We start from the raw sequence: 27,577 nt of genomic DNA, 5'->3' as shown, positions 1-27,577 counted from the left end.
GCGGCGCTCAAATACACAGAGAGCGGGAGGGGGGCGGGAAACAGACAGGGGGAAGAAGGCACAGACACGGACAGCGAAAATACACGGAGAGCGGGAGGGGGGCGGGAAACAGACAGGGGGAGACACAGACAGCGAAAATACACGGAGAGCGGGAGGGGGGCGGGAAACAGACAGGGGGAGACACGGACAGCGAAAATACATGGAGAGCGGGAGGGGGGCGGGAAACAGACAGGGGGAAGAAGGCACAGACAGCGAAAATACACGGAGAGCGGGAGGGGGGCGGGAAACGGACAGGGGGAAGAAGGCACAGACAGCGAAAATACACGGAGAGCGGGAGGGGGGCGGGAAACGGACAGGGGGAAGAAGGCACAGACAGCGAAAATACACGGAGAGCGGGAGGGGGGCGGGAAACGGACAGGGGGAAGAAGGCACGGAGGGAAACAAACACGGGCTTACCTTCACTGCAGAGAAAATGGCGGACACAAGCTTCCGGATTTTGAGGATTTGTGGGCGTGGAGGGGGGCGGGAGAGGACACGAACGGCGGGAGGGGGGCGGGAGAGGACAGGGGGGCGGGAGAGGACACGGACGGCGGGAGGGGGGCGGGAAACGTGCACAGGACAGCGAGGGGGGGCGGGGGCGGGGAGGCACACGGAGGGGGGCGGGAATGGACAGCGCATCTGAAATCACTTTCAGTGAAAGGGGAGGGAACGGGAAAAAACGAAACTCCGCCCAGGGAAAAAATCTCGGGAACGCCCCCGAATCTGGTCCGGCCTTGACGGACAGATCCGGCACCCAATGGCTAGCCTCCATTTATGGAGCTAGCCAATGAGAGCCGGGGGACGTTCCCGAAGTGCTTATTGTCGACATAGGATTTCACCTGCGCCGAAAAGTTGCGCAGAGCGCAGCCTTCGGCAGGCGAAACCCAACAAGTCTATCAGGATTGTTTCTACCAAGGTGTCCATGCGACCAGTGGCTGTCGATTCCGGAACACCCAAAATGTGCACGTTATTTTGGCGACTGCGCACCTCTAAGTCCTCTTTCTTGATCGCGACGACTTTGAGGTAACGTTCCATTCGGCCGAGCCTTTTCAAGGATTGCGCCGTTCCATCTCCTAGATCTGATGTATGCGATTCCACCACGTCGATTTTTCTGTCGTGAACTTGGATCTTCGATCCCAGATCCGCAATGTGCTTATCCAGGGCATCAAAGCGCTCATCTAGGGCTCTGAACCCGGCTCTCATCTCTTGTAGCAGGGAACCTAATTGGTTGGTATCAACCTCTGGTGTTGTTTCTTTCTGGCCACTTTCTGCCATCTTGTCAGGGGCTTCTTGTGCCACTTCGGTACCTTTTCGAACGGGAGAAGGCACTGTTTGGGGTCTTTGCGGCCCATACCGTAGTTCCACCTGCCAAGTATTAATTAAGCCCAATGACAGAGTCTTCTGGTTATGGCCGCCGAGCAGGTGCAAGTAGCTGGCGAAGAGAGATTAGGCAAGCAGAACTGATCAGCAAGGAATGGGCATCTAACCCGTGTTTGTATTTTCCTGGCAACAGGGGAGGTTTTGGGTATTTCACTATTGTCTCCCATAATGGAGCTTGTGGCGCAGTAGTGGTCGAGGCACAGTACTTCCACGAAGCAGGTTGTTTGAAGACAAGGCAATGTGCAGTGGGCAGTTAATGTTTCAAGTTTGCTGCAGCATAAATTGGTGGCTGGGGCGGAGACACTGCTGAGGTTTGGATTCAGTTTTTCGCTCCGGGAGCAGCGCAGACATGCCAGGAAGCCTTACAAAAACGGAGCCCTGCGGGAGAAGAGAGGGAGAACAGCGCAGGCCGCGGCCGAGTGAGTGCATATGCGGGGAGGAGATCCCCAAGGGTGCTTTGGAAATGCTGTACCAGGTGTCGACGGGGGAGCAATCACAGGCACCGTCCCTGTGTGCCCCTACGATCAGCGCAGACGTAAGAGTGCCGCGCTCAGACCGCCGAAGGTCAAACGGACCTCCCGCCAGTACCGAGCGCCGCTTTGCCCAGATTGTGGCCGCTCAACGATCCGGCCCGTGGCCCGGTGACTCGCAGCACCCCAGCTGCTGGCTCAGTCCCTCCGCTGCCGCACCCGGAGTCTCCTCATATCGTCGATGCCGCCATCTTGAAAGTCGTCCGTCCGCCTGGAGTCGCCGATTTCTGCCGTTCCGGTGGTTTTCTCGCAGCACCGCAGGGAGACTTTTAATCAGGATCCCTTCCACTGCATTATGGCGTCTTTTCCCTGCCCGGTAGCCTCGCTGGATAGCGGGACATCACGTTGTTGCAACGACTGCTGGCGGAGCTTCAAAGCCGAGCGACCATCTTGGTCTCTGGCTTGGCCACGCCCCTGGCTCTTACCTCTTCTTCAGCCCTGGTGCCACTGTGCCTGCTGCACTAATAATAGATGTGCCTATGTTTTCTGTCCTAGGAGCATTTTGCACTTTGACCCCTAACCTTCAGTGCCCTGAGAGTTGGTTGCACTGTGCTGTTTACATTTATGTGCCCTCATGTGACTCCATCTGCCCTCATATGAACCATACATTAGATAAGACCCTTTCAACTCTGCAATCCGTAAGGGCCTCTTTGAAACCTGCTATGCAGAGAATATAGATAAGAAAACAAAGCAAGAGAGAAAATGGGGATATAAAAAAGAGTGGATGTTGTAGAAAAACAGAACGAGAAACAGCAAAGGAGAAACAAAGGTTATGAAGTGCATGTGTGATTAGGGTGACCAGGTGCCCCGGATTTCCCAGGACAACCCCAGTTTTTCAAATTTCAAGAAATTTGTCTTGTGTCCCTGTTTTCATAGAGGGCTAGCTGAAAGAGGCACATTTTTATGTATTCCATTGGAGGACTGGCTAGTTTCTGTGATCAGAAAGCAATTTAATTAGCAGGTATGAAACGGTGTTTAAAATGACATTTTATTTATTTCCTTGGCATTTCGATGTTGATAAGCACCGTCATCCCGTACCCCTCAGTTGATGTAAAATAGTCGTCCTTCTTTTAGATTTTTTAAAATATACAGTTTTTTTGTTGTTTTCAAAATCTGGTAGTCTTATGGGTGACCAAAATAGCAAAAGAGATAGAAAGATAGACTAAGAGAATGTGAAAACTAAGTGAGAAATAGCACGAGAGAATGAAATAGGGTAAGAACCAGAGCAAAAGAGAAACACATTAACATGAAAGTGACCGCAAAATCAAGGGAATTATAGAATAGAGTGAAAAAGTCAAAGGTTTGCATTTAGATGTTGAGATGATGGATATCAGCCAGAGATTGTCAGATATGATGTCCCCCTTATTCAGAGTGCTTAAAGGTGCACACTCTGCAAGTAGGGTGGATGGTGAGAAAGATGAGAAGGGAGAGCAAGAGGAAACCCAAAAGTATCAGAGAACAGAGTGAAAAAGAGGACAGAAAGAGGGTGATGCAGACATTGGTTGAGAAGAAGAGCAAATAAGGCAAAAATAAAGAGAGAGATAAAAGGAGACAAAGATGAGGATGAGAGAAGAACAGAGGGATAAAAAGAGCAGCAGGGCTAGAAGAGAACAAGATCAAGAGAGCGAAAATACAACAGACAGTGAGACAAAAAGTAAAAGCAAGAAGAAAAAGAGTGAGAAAAAAACAAGATTGAAAGAAAAAAAGGCTGTTGAAAAAGAGGAAGAGAGTTAAAAGAAAACAGTGAGATAATACGGGAAAAAGAAAGTGAGAAGCTAGAAAGAGAAAGTAAGAGATAAAGTAAGAGCATGAAGGACCACTAGAGTGAGGGAATGAGAGGCTGAAAAGGATAGAAGAGGGCCCACATTCGTGAGAGACATGTAAGGAGAGAAAGTAAAGTGGAATGAGAAGAAAGGCTGCATTGAAGGAATTTGTGATGTTAAAGGTTTTTTTCTCATAAATTGACGTACTTTTCATGAATACTATAACCAGGCGCAGGTAGCAATGTCTTTTGTACGGGATTTACTAATGAAAATCAAAACAATTACACCACTTGTAGGTGGTGGGAATAAAGAAAAAGCAGCAATATTGATCCATTAAAAAAACTCAGGATAAACAGTTTGAAGTTACCTCACAATAGAATGATACATCGACTTTCAGTGCCAACTAGTTCTCACAAGGAAATGCTGTCTGTAGACTGCTGTTTTGGGGAAAAAGTATGCCACAGAGTAATCGCAGGCACATCTGTGAAGTATAAATAGTCCAGTAATCATGATCGATACAAGACTTTGATTGCCAACGTGCTGCACTCCAAAGAGTAGGCAGTTGAAGCAGTTACAAATGGAGGCTGCATAGATTGAGAGAGAGAGAGAATTTACTAACTAGCCTATGGCTTAACTGGAAGATCCTATTATAAATTGATATCTTTGAGTGTAGAGGGAAGGGCCGAGGAGCACATTGGGTGTCAGTGAGTACCCGTAAGTGGATAGGATCACTCATCAGTGAGGCAGTAAAGCCAGAGTCTCAGAAAATGCAGACCACTGCCATTAATCACATGTGAGCTTTAATTGCGACAGTGCCCTGTCCCTCAGGGTCAACTAGCCCTCCTGTTACCTCCAGTAAGCCCCATACAGCTGGATTGCTGAGAGTGTTCAAAGCCATGCCACCTTTTTACACCATTCTGCAAACGCGACTCCTGGCGCACTGCTGCTCAGGGGATGAAGTTCACTTTAGTCCTGAGGGCCCCAGGACACAACAGAACCTCATTGCCCCATCACCAATGCGCCACAAGGCGCGTTTGCAAAGTGGTGTAAAAAAAGACGTGGCCTCGGACCACCTCTCAGCAATCCCACTGTGTGGTGCTTGCTGGAGGTACCTGGTGGGCTATTTGGCCCCTAAGGACCCATAAGATGCGAGGGGACTTCATCCCCCAACCCAAAACACGCCAGAAGGTGTGTTTTCAAGTGGTGCAGGGAGGGGGCGGGGCCTTCGGCGAGATCCAGCTTCGGTTTTCTTTTTCGTTTTTTAGGAGGGGGCTGTGTGGCCCGCCTTCTATTAACATTTTTTGGGCCCTGGGGATCTCATCTCCCAGGGTCTGAGCATTTAAAAAAACAGGAAGGGGGCCGTGTGGGCTCGCTTCCCTGGGCCACTATTGGCCCCGGGGACCACATCCCCCGGGGCCTGGCCTTGTTTTATTTATTTTTTTGCAGGGAGAGGGTCCCCTGGGTCACTTGTGACCCCGGGGACCCAATCCCCCAGGACCTGGCCTTGTGTAAAAAAAAAAATTGCCGGGAGGGGGGCAGCGTGGCCTCACTCCCCTGGGCCACCTCTAGCCCCGGGGACCACATCCCCCAGGGCTGCCCTTCCATTAAAAAAAAATCTAAACTAAAGGAGAGGGGGCTTTGTGGCCCCCCCTTCAATGCCATTTCTGGCCCCAGGGACCCCATCCCCAGGGGCTGACCCTTAATTTGGAGGGAGCCCCAATGCCCCCACGGTCCCTGCCGGCTCCTCGCCTCCTGCGGGAGCCATAATTGCTTTTGGGCAAGGGGAGCTGCTAACATGCAGCTCCCCTTGCCGAAAAGCAATTCTGCTTTGCTTCTTGGAAGCGAGAGCAGGTTTCCTGCTCTCGCTTCCAAGGAGCAAAGCAGAGTTTGCTATGGCATAGCGGGAGACATTGCAGCTGGCTCTAGGGGTTGATGGTCCCCAGGCCATCAAGGGCTCTAGAATGGGGGCTGCGCGGCCCCCCAAAGCCCCTTGGAGGTGGCGGTCCCCGGGGCCCAGGGTGTCACGAATTCACCCACCTGTACTCCGGTTTGTTCCTTCCTTGATGCTGCTATTACCAAACTCCCTCTGAACTCCATCAGAGAGGCAAGGATAGTATTCACTTGCCGCCCTGATCGAACCCCAGGGGAGGGGGGGGGGGGGAAATAGGGACGAGAGAAAAGAGAAGACACACTGGATTCTTGTAGACCGACTTGACAATTCAGTTGTGTAGAATGTCTCTCGAGAAAGGCAAAGTGTTACTGGGCTTCAGTTTTCAGCTCGTGTATAATCTGATAAATGTACCCGATTAATCTGAACACCCTAAATCACTACTTTAGGTCAAACATCTCCTTTGGAACTCTTTATTACCCTTGACCATTTCTCAAAAGGAATCTTGAAACTAAAAGAAAGAATAAACAAAAAAAACACTACAGGTGCACTAATAATCTGTGTGCTCAAATTATCACAAGAGTTACTGATTTCCTTTACAATATTTGCTCCGTAATTTCACATTAAATATATATAAATGATAATAACAATCAAGCTCTCTGTTCCCTTTCAGTCTTCTAATCAGACTCAAGGTATTTACACAAATGTCCGTTTTACTTTAACAGTCTTCACTTACTCAATGTCCTTAAAGTCCTTGGATTGTTTCAGGAAGAGTTTCAAAACGTTCTCTTGATTTATAGAAGGTCAAGAGGTCTGCCACAGTTCTGATAAAGTTTAAATTCTTACTGGTATGTGTTCAAGCATGCTAACGCTTTACCATTCAGAGCGTGGTGTTGCTTGGCAACCCTTTGTTGAATCTCTTTTCTTTTCTCTTTTGCAGGAAATCGGAAACCGTGCTGGGAGAGGATTTGGAGCCGGAAATTCAGAAACAGGAAGGAACGTCTTAAATGTGCTCCGAACAGCAAGAACACAGCCGAAGACTCTGAGTGAAGACAGGGAAGGAAGCAGGGTGGAGCACTGAAAAGCTTCGGATGATCTGCCACCCAAGTCCGGAGTCAGGTGAGTGTTTCGGCACGAAGCGAAGCATCGGGAACCAAGTTGGTGGAGTTTAAATAGCTTTGGGTCTCAGGCTTTCTCACGTGTGCATGTGAAGGTGATTTGGGCCTTAGATCTTTCCCAAGTAAATCACGTGTACATGCCAAGACCGTTTACACATGCAGGAAATGCCTCCTGCCCCTCCCCCCCCCCCCAGGTCTTCGTATGTGACAGGGTTTTTTCAAATGCAAGGCATGGAAAGATCTGACCAATCTTGGAGTATGTACATGTGTTTCTGGTTCCCAGGATCTTTCTGACACATTATAACCCTTCCAGTCAATTAAATACGTTAATCGACCATGTATACGTTTTGCATCTATAATGCGATTTACTTCATATGCAATATTGTCTCCAACTACAACAGGTGGAGGAGGGTTGTCTTTTCGTGTGGAGGGATCATGTGGTTTGAGCAAAGATACATGAAAACTAGGTGGATGGCATATTCCGAGGGCAAAGTTAATCTCATTGAAACTGGATTCAAAATGTTATTTATGGGAAAGGGGCCAATTGACCTAAGTTTTAGTTGCTTGGGGCCTTCAAACTGGATATTTCTGGTTGATAACCAGATGAGAGCCCCTACTTTATAGGGTGGTGCTGGTGTTTTGTGTTTATCGACTGAGAAACAGACCACCAATCTGCATTGGTTCCACGTGTGTGTTCTTTTCTTCTGTTTCTTTTTTCTCAACTCTAAAATGCCAAGTTCTTAAATCACTTCTGGGTCTTTCACTATTTCGCTCTCCCAATCAGTGATCTAACTTAACCACTAGATCTAAAAATTCTGCGTAGTCCTCAGGCAAATTAACAATGTGTGCCAAAGAATCTTTTAATTCATCTCTAAGGCCCGATAGAATAAAAATATTCTTTTCTCCTCCGGCCAGTGTGTTTCTGATAACAATCTGTTGAAATTTGTTACATAGGTTAAAGATCCTTGGACCCCTGGCGTAGATTTAAACGCTTGTTATCGGATGCTTGAATAAAAACATGTTTGGCAAGTAAACTGGACATAGCTGTTTTAAAAGCAGCTAGATTGTGCAATAAAGTTTCATTTGTGTCAACCAAAGGCATAGCCCAGGTGGGCGACACGCCTCCTAAATAAGAGATGATGAAAGCTATCTTGGAAGTGTCGGTGGAAAAAACCTGCAGTTTACATAAAAAGTGTAACTGGCATTGGCTCAGAAAAGTAGTAAAATGACTACTACCACCAGTAAATCGTTCCGGGTTTGCCAAGGGAACTGGGATTGGAGTTACCACGGTGACTTGCAGGTTCTGATCATTGTTAGGGCCTTATGTACTAGGGGAAACAAAAGATGAGGGACCAAATTTACCGGGAGCAATGATAGGTTCATTTTCTCCTGGTTGTGAGTCTCTCCAATTAGTAAATTCTGTTCGGATTCTATCCAGCTCTTGTCTAAGGGCCTGGTTTTCCTACCTTAGTTCCTGAATTTCTTCGGTTAGCTTCCATACTAAAAGGGTTAACTGAGACAAATCCATGTTGTCCTGTAGTGTAGTTCCTATATTCCCAATAGGCTCTGCTCATTGGAATAATATATCCTATAGATTTGAGATAGGACTGAGGTCAACTAGGCCTCTATCGATTATACGAAACTTAATTGTGTGTGTGCCAGCGAACTCAGAGGTCACTAGAAACTTTCTCGAATACACAAGAAGGGATTAGTTTCTGACCACCGCATAATCATGGCAACTTTGTTTCCCAAGAATAAGAATATATCTCTTAGAGTCGCGGAACCAATAGATAAGTATTTCACTCAGTCAATCGTGCATGCTTAGTTTCTACAGAGTTGCAGAGAAATAGAGAGACAGGCTTTTTCAATAAAAGGTTTATTGAACAGTCTTCTTTCTCATGCAAGAGAAGTGAACTGCTACAATCGTTAGGCAGACTTCAAAGTATAATGCGTACAGCGTAAATAGTAATATACAATATTACTGTAAGAGCTTTATATGGTTTCTAAGCCATATACAAATACATACATAAATACACAGGCTAAAATACTCCCTGGTGCTTCGAAAATACACCTACCCCAATGTACCTAACCTAAGTCTAGTACGCTTGAAGAAGTAGGTATTGTGTAGTATAGGTTTTAGTTTTCTTTGCCAAGAATCTACCAAAGGTTCCTCTAGGTTCTAATCAGCTCCATACCTTGGTTAGAATGAAGGAGGTCTGGTATCTCAGTCTCAGGACTCGATTTCCCAACATCCCGCAAGGGGTGCCGGAAACACTGGAGCTGGATTCTCGTCAGGAGCAGGGCAGCTTCCTGATCAGTGCGTCAGCTGGAGAGTCGGCATCCTTCGGCACTTGCTGTAGCGAGCTGTATCGGGCAAGTAGATAGACGAACAGCTCCAAACCACCGTAGTTTGCCACAGCAAGTGAAGGTATATTTATACCTTGAAGGTGTTTAGGAATGCCATAGTTTGACGTAAAGTCGGGCATATGAACGTCATAATGAACCCCTGGGGAATAGTTGTTCATTGTAAGTAACTGAGTTCTTGGAGAAATCAATATTCAAGCAAGGGAAAGTTCCCTTACTGTTTAAGCCGGTTTTCCAAGAAATCGTTGTGATGTTTGGTACGGGTGGAAGTAGCCATGCCTGTATTTGGGTAGCATGGGCTTTATTATTATTATTATTATTATTATTTGTGAATTTTATATAGCGCACAGCTACCCCAACGGGGTGTCCCGGCGCTTCTGGGTATACTAAGCTGGATCAGAAACTGGGGAGAAGTTTTTAGCAGAAAAGGAAGGTTTTGAGCGCTCTACAGAAGGGGAGTTCTTCCTGTATCATCCGAATGGAGATGGGAAGTCTGTTCCAATGAGAGGAAGCGGAGACTTGGAAGGTTTTCCCTCCAGAACGTGTTTTTTTTAATCTAATTGTGGCGAGGAGATATTTAGAGCTAGAACGGAGAAGGCGAGCATTACTGTAGGGGCGGAGGCAAGAGACAAGATATGCAGAGCCCTTTCCTTTTTTTGCCCTATGGGCGAGTGTGAGGGCTTTGAATTCTGCTCTTTTTTGGACTGGCAGCCAATGTAGTTTTTTCCGGTAGGGGGAGATATGCTCTCGTAGGGAGATGCCGCAGACCAGACGGACTGCGGCATTTTGGACTGTCTGGAGACGGTGGAGTAGGCTTTGCCTAAATAAGGGCTTGATTTCTATGCCTATATAAGGGCAATGTGAATTGTACCTATATAAGGTCATGAATCGGGAAAATTCACTCAGGGCCTAAAACACCACACAACACCCACTCCACTTTCTTAAGTACGACATTACTAAGTTCTAAACACATAAAACATATCTAAACATGATATGTTATAAACCCACCCAAAATACATAAAAAATGCATTAGAATTGGTTGTACACAAAAAAAGCATTTGTGCTGTACGCATTTGAAGCAATGTTTCATTCAAAGCAGATCATTTGATACTTGAAAATGCTATCCGAATGAAACACAAAAATACATTTATGAAATGGCTCTTAAATACAGAAGAAAAAGTCGAGACCAATTCATGGCAGAATATATAAACTTGTTGAATGTGGACAAGGTCAAATATTGTCTTACTTGGAAGATTTTTCAAAGAATTCTTGTTCTCTATGAATAGTTTTACTTTAAGCAGATTACTTTGTGCCAAAAAATGAAAAAGTACAAATTTGGAAAACAAAAATTAATCATAGAAAAAAGAGTTCCAAAGTTAGAAACTTTGTTTTGAAAAAATTAAAAAAATGAAGGTCAAATTCGGAGTCTCTCAGACACTGTGTGCCAAATCAAAAGTCAGTGTTATTGTTTGGGGAAAACATCAAGTCTTCTAAGTCTGTAAAGAATTTGTCTACCATTGTAGGTGTAAGTTGGATTACCTCGTTAAGTTGATCAATCGCACATAGATGTGAAGCATCGCCGTCTGCGTTAGTAGCATTAGCAATGTTTGAATTTGAAGGAACCTGTGTGCCGCTTTCCACTCGTACCTCAGCAGTAGCATGGTGCGTCTGTGAGATCTCAATGAATGCTGTCATCAGGATTGGTAGCCGTTGGGGACAACACAGTGCATGAGCCGTTACTGGTCCAAGCAAAATATCAACATCCGTTGGCAGGACTAATGGGAGTGTGAGACAGATGTCTAACACGCATTCTTCTCCGCATAGCAGGTATCGTAGAACAAGTAAGATGCAATCTTGCCAGATTGGTCTAAATGACATAAACCATGTAGTATTCAATTCTCTTAAACGAGTTAATCCCAAAATTTGGACTATGCGCTCACAACACTTCATCACCAGTAGAGTGTTCTCCACGGTGAACTGGGTATCGCTGGTTATTTGGATTGCCATATCGGCGCAGTAGGAGCAAAAATAGTATCCCTGCTGCGAGTCCCAGAACGAGAGGCAGTCCGCCAAACACAGAGTGCACGAAGTTTGGAAATATGCCTAGGACTGCTTCAAAAGGTGCCAACAGTCCCGAAAAAACTGTCTTAAATACATGTACCATACCGTTTGTATCAGACATGTTTAAGATACGACTTAACATTTCTGAGAACTGTATAGGGCAATTTGTTGTTAAAAGGCATGTATCTCTGCAGAAGTCCTTGCGACTTTTAGATCATACGTCTCTTTGGCCGAGGTCAATGACACATTTTTTTGCAAAAGAATGGCTTTCATTCTGCTTAAAGTATCAATTCGTATAGCAGATATGTTCAGTGAAGGCCAAAGTTGCGACTCCCAGTCTGTCTTCGTTTTTGGAAACAATACTTGCATACAGCAAGTGACCCTGGCTGACACAGTTACGAGATAGGGCAAACCTGGCAACATGCCACAGCAGCTGTGATCATTCAACATGAGGTAACTTCCATTAGAAAGTTGTCCAAAAATTGGATCAATCACTGCAGCTGGTGAACCTTGCAGGTGGCAGGATAAGTTGTTAGAGGAACCATCGCAGGCCCTGTGTAAATTAATACCCTGGCAAAGGAGAGAACCGCTTAGTGCGTTTTCACAATTTTTACCACTAAGAAGCACTTATTTCCCCCCACTCCAACATCTGTGTGTATGGTAAGTCCCAGGATGTCTTGATGTATTCTTTACCCAACCTTTCATATGTGCCTGCTGGTATATGTTTTAAGCAATACTGAAAATGGAAAATTGTAATAGGCAGAGTGATTGTTCAGTGTATTATCCATTCTGTGGCTGGTCTTTCAGCGACAGTTAATGGCAATCTTTCCAGTTTTTCAATGTGCAGCACCATATAGTCTGCTCCCCTCTGTGCCAGATTGATCTATCAGTGAGATTAAATTCTGAAAACAGTGACGTGGTGTTGATTAGGCGCCAAGGCACATAGTCTGAATGTAGGTTTTGTAACGTCCAGCCTCATAGCATTATAGAACGTAGTTGTGACTGACCATTTATTTATTTATTTATTTTGAAAGTTTTGTATAGCGCGAACAAGATCTTTACAGATATCAGAGCGCTTCACATAGAAAAGGGGAGCATGAGGGAACATAGTCAAACAGGTAAGTAAAAATGCTAGTAGTACAAACACGTGGTAGCCAAGAAAATCACATAAATCATTAATACATATAAAACAAATAAACCACGGGGTCGAACAAGGAGTACAGAACAGTGCGGAGTCTTAACAAAGTTCAGAATAGCACTTCAGGTGTATTTAGCCATGAATATAGCTTTTACTTCTTTCTTAAACAGTGTAGTGGAGGAGATAAGCCTCGTTTCAGGGGGGAGTGAGTTCCAGATCCTGGGTGCCATTCCTGAGAAGGAGCGTTTATAAGTTTTTTCCTTCCGGAATCTTCGAGGCTTCAGCAGAAGATTGTTTGTGCCTCTGGTGTTTCTAGAGCCACCAGAGATTGTCAGCTTCTGAGTGAGATAGTTTGGTGAGCTCATGTGGACAGCTTTGTGCGTCATGCAGGCGATTTTCAGATGTATTCTGGCTTCGAAAGGCAGCCAGTTCAGGTTTTTAAAGTCAGGGGAGATATGTGAGTGTTTTTTTGAACCAGTGATGAGTCTCGCTGCAGCGTTTAGAGAAGCTCTTAGTGGAGCAGTAGTAGTTAGGGGGAGTCCGCAGAGGGCGATGCTGCCATATTCTATTCGAGGGATGACTAGTGCTTGTACTGCAGTTCGGAAGTCATTGGCAGGGAGGAAGGGTTTAAGTTTCCTCAGGGTATTGATTTGGTAGTTCGCTCCCTTAGTTGCCTTGCTGATATGTTGCTGCATGTTGAGATTGGTGTCAAGTGTAATGCCTAAGGATTTTGCTGAGTCTACGATGGTGGGTTGGACATTGAGTGCAGTTAGGTCTTTAAGCCAGAGTTGTGTGGTAGAGATCTTGGTGGGAGGTGAGATAAGAAGGAACTCTGTTTTCAGAGCATTAAGTTTGAGATGATTATCGGCAAGCCAGGATTGGGGGCTTCTGATCGTTGAGTTCAGGAGCAAAATGTCTTTGGGGGATTGTAATTTGAGATATAGTTGGGTATCATCAGCGTACATGTGAAAGTGTATATTGGACTCTTGTAACAAGGTGGTGAGGGGTTCCATGACTAGGTTGAACAAAGTTGGGGATAGGGAGGAACCTTGTGGGACGCCTAACGAAACAGGTATAGGCGAGGACATCAGGTTGTTACTCTTGAATTTCTGCGACCTGTTGTGTAGAAAGGAAGTGAACCATTTGAGGACTGTCCCAGATAGACCCATTCTTGTGTATAGTAGTTCGAGTAATTTCTCATGCTTAACGGTGTCAAAAGCTGAAGAGAGATCAAGAAGTATGAGGAGACAGGTATCATTTTGATCTAGCATTTGAAGGGCGTCGTCAATTATGTGAGTCATAGCCGTTTCAGTGCTGTGCCCCGCTCGGAAGCCTGATTGATGCGGATTGAGGAGGCCAAACTGGTTAATGTGTTTAGTCAATTGTAGTTGTGCGCATTTTTCCAACAATTTGGCGAGAGTGGGGATATTGGTAATGGGACGGTAGTTGTTTAAATCAGAGGGGTCGGCTGTTGGTTTCTTTAGTAAAGGCGTGACTTGTCCTACTTTGAGGGAGTCAGGGATGGTTCCTTGTTGAAGTGAGCTGTTGATAATTTTAGTCCAGAGTGGGAGGAGCAGAGGGATAAAGTCCTTTACAGCGTTAGCAGGGAGGGGGTCCGTGAGGTGATTGGATGGTTTAATGGTGCTGAGCAGTTTCCCTATTTCTTCTTCAGAGTAGGTGACAAAGGATGACCATGTGGCATTGTTTTTTCGTTCAGTGGATGCTATGCAATGAGGCTTGGAGTAGAGGCTTGCGTCAATGATGAGATCGCTCTTTATGTTGTCAGTTTTTTGGATAAAGAAAGTGGAGAAGTCTTCACAGGAGGGAGCCTCGTGCATATTGCTGTGTGGCTGGGGTTGTTCCTTGCATTGAGTTCTGATTAGTTCAAACAGTTTCCTCGGCCTGTTCCTTGCTTGGTCGAGCTGGTGGCTGAAGAAAACAGTTTTTGAGCATTTAATTTTCCTGAAGTAGGCGTTTCTCTTTTTCTTCAGTGTTTTTAGATGCAGTGCAGAGGGAGCTGATCTCCAGGTGCGCTCTGCCATTCGCATGGCTCGTCGGTCCTCGTTGAGACTCCCGTCGTACCATGGGTTGGAGATTTTGGAAGATACTCTTTTTAGTTGCAAAGGTGCAGCCTCATCAATTATTGTGGTCATTGCGTTGAGATAGTGGTCAGTCAAGGATTGAACGTCCGAGATGCCGGCAGGGGGAGCTAGGAGATTGCAGCTGTTAGGGGGTAGAGAGTTTGGTTTGAGTTTTTTCAGGTCTCTTTTCCAAATTTTGGGCTTAGTGGTTTGAGCCGGGTTAACTTTGACTTTTTCATTGATGTAGAATGTGACAATATGATGATCTGACCAGCCGCAGGGTTGGATCGATTCGAGTTGGATAGAGTCTTCTTTGGAGATGATAAGGTCGAGGATAGAGCCTTTCTCGTGGGTCGGGCTGTTGCATATTTGGGTTAGGTCAAGGGCCTTGAGGAAATTTTTAAGACTATTTACCACCGCGTCATTGTGATCGTTCCAGCAGAGGTTGAAGTCACCGAGGTATATTTGGGTGAGCTGCCGTCCGGAATTGGTTGAGATCATATCCATGATTTGTTGGGAGAAGATAGCGTTGTCCCCGGGTGGATGGTAAATGCAGTGAAGAGAGCATATCGGTTTGCCCTCACTGATAATATCGAGGCATATGTATTCACATGAAGTTGGGGAGGGTAGGGAGGAGGAGGTGACTTTCAGAACAGAGAGGTTGCTCCTGAGTATGCATGCGATTCCACCACCTCTTTTGCCGGTCCTGTCAAGTCTAATGATGTGATAGTTTGGCGGAACCAGGATGTCCATTATAGGTGTAGAGCATTCAGTTAGCCATGTTTCAGTCATGATGATTAGGTCAAGGTCCAATGATATGATGAGATCAGCGATGGCGGAGGAGTGTCTAGAGGCCGATCTGCAGTTGAGGAGAGTGCATTTGAGACTTGGTGTGTCGAGGGAGGTAGAGGGTACTAGAGAGAGGGGGACTTTTCTAAGGTTATTAGGTATGGAGCTTCTGTTCTTTAGTGTAGGGGGTCTGAGGGGATTGGAGTGTATCGTGGGAATGGTGAGGTGTGTGGCGGATGAGTGGTGTAGGGGAGCTGCATGTTGCAACATGACCAAGTCCTGTTCTATTATGTCTATGGCAGAGGATGCTATGCTGTCCAAAGAATATATCCTGGATGACAGAGCCGTTAATCCATTGTCAACTACAGAGAGAGATTTCTCTAAATGAATACGATCAATTTCTCGTATTCGTTCTGCAGTCTCTTCCATGCTTCATTATACAATGCATAGATACCGGCATATATAAAACGTTTATGACGCGGTTTAGTAGGTCCTTGTAAGGAGTCCCTCAGATCAGCTCCATCTTTAAGTAAAGAGAAGTGTTGTTTTACTTCCTTTAGTGTAGATTTGTGTAGCCACTCAAGGCACAGTTTCCCTACACTGTATGATGTCACTATTCCTGGATGCTGTCTCTGAACATATCTTGGATCTGGCCTAGTGAATGTGAACCCTTGTGTCTTTTTCAGAAATCTATCTTGTCAGGTGTTTGTGTCTGTGGGCCAGATTAACCATTTTTTCCAATCAGGATCTGTTCTGTTGTGAAGCAAAATAGTATGTACGTCGACCTCCCCCACTGTAGTGTTGTTACTATCAGGTGTAGTTGTAGGTATGGATGGTTTGTTCAAGTTTTTTATCTTGGCTAACAAAAGACAAGACGTCTGTTGGACAGTGTCATTCAAAAACATTATTTGCTCTGGGATGATGCAGGCTCTAAATAAGGCTTCCAAACCCTGCACTTGTCAGTCTTTTGTGCCCCAGACAGTTTTTGTCTTAATGTTGTCTTTCCAAAAGTCAAAATCTAGTGAAGACAGGTGAGCATAAAAGGCCGCAGAATAAATTTGCTTGGTATTTTTCAACATACTTTTCATTCCTGTCTTATTAACATTTTTAAAGTAAAATGATTCTGGATTTGAAACATTAAAACCTGAAAAGTATGGAAATTTGCCATAAAATGTTTTTGAGCTACCCTTTGGTGGCGTAGGACAATGTTCCTATTGGTTATAAGTTAATACATTCTAGGATGTGCAGATTTATGCAAGAAATGATGACCATAGTGATTATAACAATACATTTGCTCATAATCCGATGAACCTACTAAATATTCACGATTTGTGAATTTTGCAGACATTTCTACATCTGACATCATATTATTAACAGTCTCGAAGTCCCAATCATCAGAAAAGGTACTAGATGAAACAAAGTCACTCAAGGAAATCTTGAACTGATGTAGAATCTTCAACAGCTCCGATGGGCCAAAAATGTCATAATCAGTTCTGTCCCAAGCTAGTAACTCCTGAAAGCCACCTAGATGATCCCGGTAAGGTGAGCCATGAAGACGGGGTAGCAAAGTCTCAGATGAATACCGACTCTGATACCGACACAGGCAATCAGCTTTCCGCTAAAAATCCAGGTAGCCTAGTCCCTATCTCTGAAGACCTCGTACAGGGCCCTCACCACCTACAGAAGGCGGACTCATCTGTTGGAGCACACTTAGCAGTATTATCAGCGGAAATCAAAAACAGGTTTGAAATATCAGAGTCGAATCAGTTGGAGATAAAGAAGCCCTGTGAGGTAATGGAAAGAAAGATAGATGGCCTCAGTAGCGGAACTACAGCATTAGAGTAGGACGTCATAGAGTTTAGGGAAACCGTACAGGCAAACTGCGCTGAAATAGACAAACTAAGGACTGCAGAGAGAGAGAATTTGGACAGGATCGAAAGGTTGGAAAATTTCCAGAGACAAAATAATTTGAAAATCCTGAAAGTACCTGAAGGCAGAGAGGGTGATGATATTAAATCATATGTAGTAAAATTGATTAAGAATAAGCTTCAGATGGAGGAGTTAGAAGAGGATATAGCAAAAGACATAAAACAAGCCCACATGGATTCTTTTAGACTTAATACAAACAGGTCGAAATCCAGGCAAATGTTAATTAATTTTCTAACGTATTCTATGAAAGAGAAAATACTGTCAAAAGCCCTGGGGGTGAAATCTACTGAGGTGGATGGTGCTAGATACGAGATTAGATCAGATGTTTCTGCTACCACCTCTAATAGGCAGTAGGAGATGGGACAAAGGATCGATAGGCTAAAGAGCTTAGGAGCCTCTGTACAGCTGAGATTTTCAGCTTTTTTAAAGGTTATGTTAAATAACAAGATGCACATCTTCCATTCTGTAGAAACTTTGGACGATTTTATTAAAAACTTACAACCAGGGGGATAGACCTCTCTCCTGAATTGTATCACATTATTACTACACTACTACATTATTACTACACTACTGGGATAGGGCGTAAAATCCTTTGATCTTATCCTAAGGGTATGAATTTTGCAAGCTTAATAAAAAGGTAATGGCAAAATTCATGTAGATATAATTTTTTTGCACCTTATATCTACTTTCAAATATCACGTCCGCTCTGGGGGGACACCCATATGGCCTTGGTTCATGAAGAAATAGGGGAGGGTTTCCCATGGGGAGTGGGGTATTGGGAGAGCACAGGATGGGGAGCAGTGGGGTAAAAGACAAAAAAAAGATCCTCTATTGCCTCTATAAAGTTTTTTGCATTGATTAGGTGTTTGGAATTTTGGTGCTGTTTCTTTGATCCCATAGAAAGATGGGTGAGAAGGGAGGGAAAACAATAAAAATTAAAATCCTGTCCTGGAATGTCAATGGTCTTAGAGTATAAGCGAGGCAGGACAAAATTCTACAGTACCTGAAGGATTGTTCAGCCCAGATCATCATTGTGCCGGAAACCCACCTATCAAAGGAGGAGGCCTTGGATCTTTTTAGTGCCCAAAACTGGATCTCTCAGGTAGCTTGCACGTCCCATATGGCTGTAGCAAAAGGGGTGGTGATTTTAGTAAAGAGAGGGGCACAGGTGGTTCTTGGGGCACAGATTTCTGACAAAGCTGGAAGTTGGCTAATTGTTAACCCTAAGATCTTGGGGCAGGCCTTCACTCTAGTGGGATATTATGGTCCAAACAAAGATGATGTCTCTCCTTTAGGAGATGTGCTAGCAGAATTAATAGAATCTCCGGATCCAATCATTATGGCAGAGGACTTTAATGCTGTTTTAGATCATTCTCTAGATAGAACTTCACGCAGCAGAGCATGCGTCAATCCAAAGATGTCCACATTCATCAAGCAAATTATGGCTCAGCTGGGGCTTTGTGACATCTGGAGACAGAAGGTAGGGAAAATAAAAGGCTTTACCTTTTATAATAAAAAATATAGGCACCAGTCGAGGATTGACTACTTCCTTATCAACAGTAATCTGGTAGATTGGATCCAGAAGGTTGAGCATGTGGGAATTCATCTGTCTGATCACTCAGCTGTGGTCCTACATTTGAAGTCACAGGGGAGAATCCCCCACTCCAGATGGACTCTAGACTGCACAATTCTGCAAGAAGAATAAGTTATGGCAGCCCTATCTAGGGAGACAGAAGAGTTTTTCCACCTCAATCAGAGGTCCGTAGCACACAGAATAATTTGGGATGCTTATAAAGCCTTTCTGATGGGTAGATTAGGGGCTTTGGCAGCTGAAAAAAGATGCAGTTACTACAAAGAGGTGTCAACAGTTGAGGTACAGGTTCTGGCCCTAGAGAAAGATCTGACTGATCCCACGATAGACGAAGAAGCCCGGGAAAGTCTGCTTCAAAAAGTGCAGTAAGCAAAAGGTAAGATGGCAGTAATCCTACAAGAAAGGGTGAGGAAGAAATAGGACGCCAGTAAATTGGCTCATTTCGAATATAGTGAACGCTGCAGTAAGCTGCTGGCCTGGAAGGTCAGAAAGAAGCAGGTGAGAAGCAGCATGGGCCAGGTTAAATGTGAACAAACTGGCGACCTTATTAGTGACAATAGGGAGCTTGAGCATGTTTTTCACAGCTATCACAGCAGGGTATACCAAGAAGATCTAAAACCCACCCAAGATGAGGTCGAAGCTTGGTCGGGACAGGGCTCAAGTAGCACCCTCTCAGCAGAGAAGAGCAGGCAGTTGAATCGGGAGATTTGGGGAAGGGGAAATAAGACAAGGTAAGAAAGGAAAAGCCCCTGATCCCGATGGCATACCTCTTGAGGTATACAAAGTACTGGCCAGTGTACTAAACCTATCTTTGTAAAATTCTTTAACGAGTTCTTTTTGAAGGGGGCTAACATGCCAGCCTCATGGGATGACGCTAACATCTCTCCAATCCTGAAGCCAGGCAAATGCCCAAATATTTGTGATTCGTATCTGCCAATATCTTTGCTGAACTGCGATTATAAGATCTTTGCAAAGATATTGGCCGACAGGTTAAATGGACAAAGTTGTCATGTTTATGCGGTTGTCAGAAAATAATCCCTTCTTGGTCATACGAGAAATTTCTAGTGACCCCTGAGTTAGCTAGCACACACAAGTAATTAAGTTTAATGTACTCAATAAAGACATACTGACTGCAGTCCTATGTCAAAACTATAGTGTATTTTATTCCAATGCGCAGAGCCTATTAGGGATATAGGAACTACACTACAAAGACTGCTGTGTGAAGACCCGATAGCTGGTAGCACCCTGGACTATGTAAGTATAAATCAGATTATGTTGGAAGTAACCTGCAACACAGTGGAATGCAGCACCCTGCCAACCAGTAGGATATCCCATAGTATTTTATTTCCTGGCACATTAATGGTGATAGTCTTTTAACTGGCAGAAGAACAATACTGACCATACATTTCCTGGCACCGTCTTTAAAACGATGTACACATTAGGAATGGCATTTTGTTCTGCTGGAATAATAACACAAGTTATCTTGTACTCTGCGATGATGTTACATAGCTTGTTGGCTGCAATGCATTCCATGTTTCATTCAAACATGCTTTCTACAGGGCACATACATGATTTTCTGCTGTAGAGAAATAATGCTCCTGTGTACGTTGGCAGACTCAGAAATATTGAAAAACTTCATGATTTCTCTTTCAGCACTTCATAGTAAAACCTTTCAATTTTTGACTCAATCATTTGGCAGGAACATAACTTAGTACCATTAAAATAGTTGTGATGGGACACATTCATGTGGGGTTAGGACTGGCTTGACCAGAGTGCTTACTGACTCAGAGGAGTATGGAGTTGACCACCTTGCCTGGTCTGGTGTGGAACCAAGCCAGTGATGCTTTGCTGCAGGCTCATTTGCCCTGATAGCTGGTCAACAGTTTGAGGAGGAGGAGGTAAAGAGCTGGCTAAGTGTGCCCTGAGGCTGGCATTTCAGTACATCCCTGAGAAGTGAGCTTTGAGTCATGTAGTGTTCCTCTTATACAACGTGCAATTCACCCTCCAAAGACTGAATAATTCCTGGGTGTGAAGGGCGGCTGATTCTGATAGAATGCTTGATAGTTTTCCAGAAACTTATGTTCTTGAATGTTCATGTGTGTCTATTTTTTTTTCTCTACGATTTTACTTTTTCCAAAATTGTAAAAATAATTTGGACCACAAAGTAATTTGCTCAAAGTAGAATTATTCTTAGAGAAGAAGAATTCTTTGAATTGCTTCCAAGAGACAATATTTTAACTTGTCCTTAAACCGAAACAGTTTATATATTCTGCTATGAAATGATCTAGACCCTTTCTCCTGTATTTAAGAGCCATTTTTCATGAAATGTCATTCAGTGATTCATTCGGTAGCATTGCCAATGTCAAACTATATGCTTTGAATATAACCATTGCCTTTACAAATGCGTACGGTACAAATGCTCATTTTTCGTGTGCAGCCATTTCAAGTGCATTTTATGTATTTTTCGTGGGATTGTAAACAAATGCCTTAGATATGTTTTAAATGCTTATAATTTAGTAATGTTGAACATATTAAAGTGGAGTGGGTGTTGTATAGCATTTTAGGACCCTAGTGTAATTTTCCCGATTTATGCCCATATATAGGTATAAATCACCTTGTCCTTATATAGGCATAGAAATCATAACCATATTTAGACTTAGTCCATGCAGTCCAAATAAGGCATGGCTAGTTCCACTAGTTCTGAAAATCCACACCGATTTCTTGGAAAAACTCGCCTTCAGCAGTCAGGGACTTCCCCTTGCTTGAAAATTGATTTGTCCAAGAACTCATGGAGTTTTCAAAGAACTGCGAGTCTTTGATGACGTTATTATGTCCAACCTTATGCCAAACACGGCATCCTTCAAGGTGCAAATATGCCCACACTTGCCCTAGCAAACACACAGTGGTTTGGAGCAGTTCGACTATCTACCTACCCAACACAGCTCGCAGCAGCAAGTGCCGAAGGAAGCCAACCCTCCAGCAGATGCACTGAGAGAGACCCTGTCTTTTCTCTTGCCGAGAAATCCAGCTCCAGTGTTTCCAAACTCCCCTTGCGGGGTGTTGGGAAATCGAGTCCTGAAACCGAGAGATACCAGACTTCCTTCATTTTAAACCAAGGTATGGAGCTGATTAGACCCTAAGAGAAATCTTGGATACATTCTTGGCAAAGAATACTAAACCTATGCTACACCTCACTTACTTCTTCCCCTGTACTAGACCTAGGTTAAGTACATTGGGGTAGGCGTATTTTAGAAGCACCAGTTGAGTACTTTTTTAGTATTTATTATTTATGTATGTATTCTGTGGCTTAGAAACCATATCATGCTTTTACAGTATTATTTCATGATACTCTTCTTGCTGTACGCATTATACTTTACAACCAGTATTACGATTGTAGCAGTTCATTTCTTCTGCATGAGAAAGAAGACTGTTCAATAAATACCTTTTATTGAAAATGTCCGTCTCTCTATTTCTCTGCACCTCTGGGGAAACGAAGCATGCACGACTGACTGAGTGAAATATCTATCTATTGTTTCACGACTCTAGAGATACGTTTATCTTGGGGAAACAAAGTTGTCATGTTTATGCGGTTGTCAGAAACAAATCCCTACTTGTGAATTCGAGAAAGTTTCTAGTGACCTCTGAGCCAGCTGGCACTCACAATTAAGTCTAATATATTCGATAGAGACCTAGTCGACCTAAGTCCTACGTCAATTCTATAGTATAAATTATTCCAATGCGCAGAGCCTATTGGGAATATAGGATCTACACTACATTGCGCCCAACGTTTGGTAAGGCACTAATTTAACGCTAGATACTAGAGTAACTCAGTCATGCTTTTCACAGAGACCCCTTTTTTCACGTAAAATACTCCAATAGTCATCTGGAGTGGGTGAAAGGATAAAATATCCGCAATAACTGAGTATGATGAAAAATCCTATGTATTAGTTTTTGGTTTGTTCAATGTTGAAGGATACAGTGTTCCAAAAATATTGTGCACCTTATCTTTGTTTCCTTGAAACTTGCTTTGCAAACTTTCGGTCAACAAAATGAGTGACAACGAAAGGGCTAGAGATGCAGTAAATGCAGGCCAACCGATTTTAGATACTACAGGCTTTACTGAAGCCGACCCGGATGCCATAATCATCCTGGTAAATGTAAAGAAAGCCATCACTATAAAGCTTATAACAAATGGTGTATCATCAAGAGGTGGTAAGGTAATATTTGTTATAGAGGCACATGAATATCTGCAGACAGAGGTATTCTGTTCATGGTTTCTGTTTCCCACAGCAAATCCAGAAACACATGAGTTCCACTACTACAAAGTAGAGGAACCACCAGTGGAATACATTCCTTTCGAGGATATTGAAATTCCATTAACATGCCAAGAGCATCAGCTCTGGTTTAAAGGCTCCCTACAACATCAAAATCACATTACCAGGCTCGGTCCACTAGGTAGACCAGGAGCAAAAACAGTTAATCAAAATATATAGACAATTTGTTCAATATGTCATGCAGACTTTAACAGTCCAACCTGCTATAAGGATTCCACAGCACATCCCACACCAGGGGAACACAAACAAAATGACACCACAGACTATACAATCAGTCATTGGTAAAATACCCACAAAAAGGGAACAAATTCCATTCTGGTTAGCTCAAAGAATTACTCAAATTGAGGCAGTATTTCCCGATAGTACACCTCATGAGAAACACAGGATTCTAACAATCTGTTTACCAATGGGGATAGCACAATACCTGGAGGACTGGGACACTTGGGGTACAGTCTTTGCTGCAATCTACACAAAAACACATGCCGTTCCGTCCATGGCAGTGATACCAGACGTCCTGAAACAGATAAAAAATGAATACGGACCAGAACCTGCCTTAAATCTTGGTATGTAATTACTAAAAGATTTCACACAGGTCTCGGCTATATTATTAGCTAAAATTAAAGGTGAAACAGTATTCGTGGCAATCTGCCAAAAACTAAAAAAACTTGATATTACTGAGCAACCATATGAACTTGTAAGAATCATTTAAAAAATCCTATGAAGAGTTAGGCAGAGACAGTTTGGGTGGTAAACCAGTGAAACCTGAACTGACTGAAAATCCTGAAAAAGTCTTTATTAAAAATAATCTCACTAGTCCTAAAAAGAAGTGGGAAAACACTAAACAGACCTTCCTAAAGAGAAGCGTTCTCAGTCCAGAGGAAGGTCTCCTCAAAAGGAGCCCTCTGAAAAGAGGTATTACCTCAGGAATAGGGATAATTTGAGAAAACCTGATAGATATTAAGATACTGATACACGTTCCTCTCGTACCTTTCACAAAAATCGGAAAGAAAGAAGAAGACGGTCAGAACACAAGGAAGAATGTGTGAAGTCCAAAGACGATCAACACGTTCAGAAAAATAAAACTCGATTCACCAAAAAGAAGGTAGCAGGTCTAAAAATCAGACATGCCGAGGATCTTGAGGACACAACTCAAGAACAGGGAGTGGGCTCAGACAATGCTAGACAGCGCAGCAGAATTCACCATAGCTCGCAAGATCCTGAAGAAAATAAAAGCACTCTTTTGGGAGAAGCTATCTAAGGGTTATGACATTCTTCTAGCTGAAAAAGACTGGCCACCTGAATTTATCAGGGAGTGCCCACATGGCGAAGAAATCATTATGCCAGCCTTCTCAAATCATGTTCTAATTCATAAAAAATACACATATGCCAGAAAATGGGCTGTTGCCCAGGCTCCAGCATTATATAAAAATCATGTAAGGTGATTGTAACCCATTCCCTCCTCATGTCTGATAGTGGTTGCCAATCTTCCGATTGGCTTCCAGTTGCGCCATCACTGTCGAGGCCCAGAATTGAGTGGGTCCTAAATATTTCTACTGCTTAGTCCTCACCATAACTCAAAACCTGGCCTTCCATTGCCTGGTTGGGAGGGTCTAGTTTGGGTGAATAAAATACACCCTCACTTGGAGGGTGACCACTCAAATATAGTGGTGTGTAATCCAAATTTGAGGGGGACAGACCAAATCTTACCCACCGAAAATAAGTCCCACGGGGTTTAGCCGTGCAAAGAACTGTACACAAAAAGGAGGGACTTTCGGGCTTTTTCCACTCACGAGGGAGTGGGAGGTCCAGCATAAACGGGGGCCCCGTCACAGTATCCAAGAAGTAGAGTTATGCCGGTCCTCTAATGGGAAAATGACAGACGGGCTCCCTAAAAAGGGGCACTTTACTGATGATCTTTTATCCGAAAGCCATATAGTGAAGTGCAGGTGTGGGGCCAGAATTGTGTAGATGGACAGTGGTGAGTTAAAATAGGATTGGGAGTATCTAGCAAAAATTGGTGTTCATTCCCTGTGTGTTAGCTTCTTTATTTGTCTGAATGCAGAGAACTGTTGTCTGAAGGCCAGTATTAAGGGCTAAATAAAATAACTGGACCCTGCTGTAGCGCCTGGAAGCACCTAGATATGGGTGTGTAGGTGTGACAAGAATCACCTAACCCTCTGATACTTTGTCTCTTTTAAATACCCAAGAAATTATTGGCATACATTCCTGTACCATGTAGAAGCGATACAAAGCTTACCTTCGAGGGCCCCTTGCAATGACTGAAGGCATGAGTGACATAAGTGTACATTGAATGTGTGAATGAGAGTGCCGTACGGCAGAAAAGAGCCGACTATAGTATCAAGCCCCTTGGGAGGACTTTCGATTTGCTTTTATCACAGTTTATCCCTTAAGCCTTATCGCCTGCTTCTGAGGGCGTTAACAAACAAGATTAACGCCCTGCAAAGGATGTTAACTGCTGTTAAGTGTTGCTGCTACTTGTGTTTTTATTCGTACTTTTTATTACTTTCTCATTTGCACTTTGGGGAATATGGGGAATTGACTTAAGAATTGCCTTAACCCCTCAGCTCTCTTCTTACCTCCCCGTTCCACCGCGAGCTTGGCTCGATTGTTGTGGAGGGAGGTCTTTTGCTGTCTTTTATTTTTCCCACACTTCCGGCGGGGCCACGGGTGAGCGGTCTAGTGCTAAAACGCTCCTCTCCCCATAAAACGGATGTGCTGGCCGTCGCGCAGCGGACGTGCTCTACCCTTCTGGCAGGCTTCCTTGGAGCAGGCTAACGCGATTTAGGCGTTAGTGCACCGTGATTTTAATACTGTGTTGCTGCTACATGTGTTTTTATTCGTACTTTTTATTACTTGCTCATTTGCACTTTGGGGAATATGGGGAATTGACTTAAGAATTGCCTAAACCCCTCAGCTCTCTTCTTACCTCCCCGTTCCACCGCGAGCTTGGCTCGATTGTTGTGGAGGGAGGTATTTTGCTGTCTTTCACTTTTCCCACACTTCCGGCAGGGCCACGGATGAGCGGTCTAGTGCTAAATTGCTCCTCTCCCCATAAAACGGACGTGCGCAGCGGGCGCGCCGATGGCGCGCCAAAGGCAAGCCCGTCTGCGCCCGTCCGCGCCAGGCCGGGGCAAGGGGCAGGTCACTATGCTCGGCCATTGACTTATACGGCTAACCAACTAAAAGCACTTCGCAGCAATTACTGGCTAGGTACCGCTCAGCTACACCGACTGGAGCTATATGGCCTTCTGCCCCCCGATCTTAGCCCAGTCATCTCCGACATCCCTTGGCTTGGGAGGGCATCTCCTGCCCGCACTGACCTGCACTGCGACATTGTCCCAGAATCGACTTTGGATATCTCCGACAATAAAAGAGACGAACTTACGATATATTACCTTAACACTCGCTCCCTCGGCAAGCACCAGCTAGAGATATTCTCCCTGATTGAGCTGAATAGGCCGGATATTCTATTCTTGACTGAAACCTGGCTATGTGACGATTCCTCCCCGGACATCCTAGCAGCCATCCCCGCCCCCTATTACATTCTCCACGTCGATAGGGATGTGGACAAAAAGGGCGGGGCGTGGCCGCAATTATTCACAAAAGACACCAGTTTACAGCACTTACAACTACACAAATCGCTCAGACGGAAACACTTATTATTAAATTGGAAACGCATTTCTCTTCACTGGCATGCGTCGTCGCTTATCGACCTCCACTGCACATGCCGTCATATCCGCTGGAGTTCGGCGATTTAATCGCCCATATGGTCATAAATCATTCTAGAGTGTTGATCGTGGGCGATTTCAACTACTGGCCGGGCGACACAAATGAAAGCCCACTTTCTCGCGATTTCACGGACCTACTGATCAATCTTAATTGCCTACAGCATGTACATACCCCCACGCATAACAAAGGTCATACCCTAGACCAAGTCTGGTCATCTAATCTAGATATTACTCAACTTGCTATCCTTCCCTGCGCCTGGTCAGATCACTGTTTAATTAGGTGCACGCTTGCAGGCTTGGCAGTACCTCCCACGATCAGACCCAGCAGCATGATGGCGAGGAACTGGGGCCAAGCCTGCATCGACACCTTTAAAACAATCCTTATCAACACTGCCCCATCGATCCAAGCCACCTCTCTCACAAACCAGGCGGAAAACCAAGCCACCTGGCTTGAACAAGCCAGTGACAAGGTTGCCCCTTAAAAAAACATTAAAGCACGTAGGTCTCATGATGCTCAAAAATGGTTCGCTCCCGCCCTAAAGGAACAAAAACTTAGCCTCAGACAAGCTGAGCGAAAATGGCGAAGGAAATATGAGCCCGATTTGAAAACCAGCTATTTGTCCCTTCTCAAGGATTACAAAATTGGCGTGCTTAAATGCAAAACCGAGTTCATCAAAAGTAAAATCTTGAACTCTGCTAACAAAACCAGAGAGATCTTTTCGATCGTTGACGAACTGACAGGGATGGAGAGAGTCTCAGCACAACCAGTGCACTCTCAAGAATTGTGCTATAGGTTAAATAACTACTTCTTCGAAAAAATTGT

At 44.3% G+C, this 27,577-nt stretch overlaps 1 protein-coding gene across 7 annotated transcripts in view; it reads left to right on the top strand.

Annotated features, from left to right (window-relative positions):
- Positions 1-27,577, top strand: part of LOC144766190 (uncharacterized) — a 315,417-nt gene that overhangs the window by 99,250 nt on the left and 188,590 nt on the right. For all 7 annotated transcript variants that reach the window (XR_013597913.1, XM_078650355.1, XM_078650404.1 and 4 more), the window contains one exon: positions 6,541-6,719. The gene's annotated coding sequence lies outside the window, so the exon portion shown is untranslated. The remainder of the gene's footprint in view (positions 1-6,540; positions 6,720-27,577) is intronic.

The sequence above is a fragment of the Lissotriton helveticus genome, chromosome 1_1 (genome assembly GCF_964261635.1).
Source record: "Lissotriton helveticus chromosome 1_1, aLisHel1.1, whole genome shotgun sequence".
Classification (NCBI taxonomy): domain Eukaryota; kingdom Metazoa; phylum Chordata; class Amphibia; order Caudata; family Salamandridae; genus Lissotriton; species Lissotriton helveticus.
Note: the sequence above shows the minus strand (reverse complement) of the source record. Positions and strands in the feature narration are given on the sequence as shown.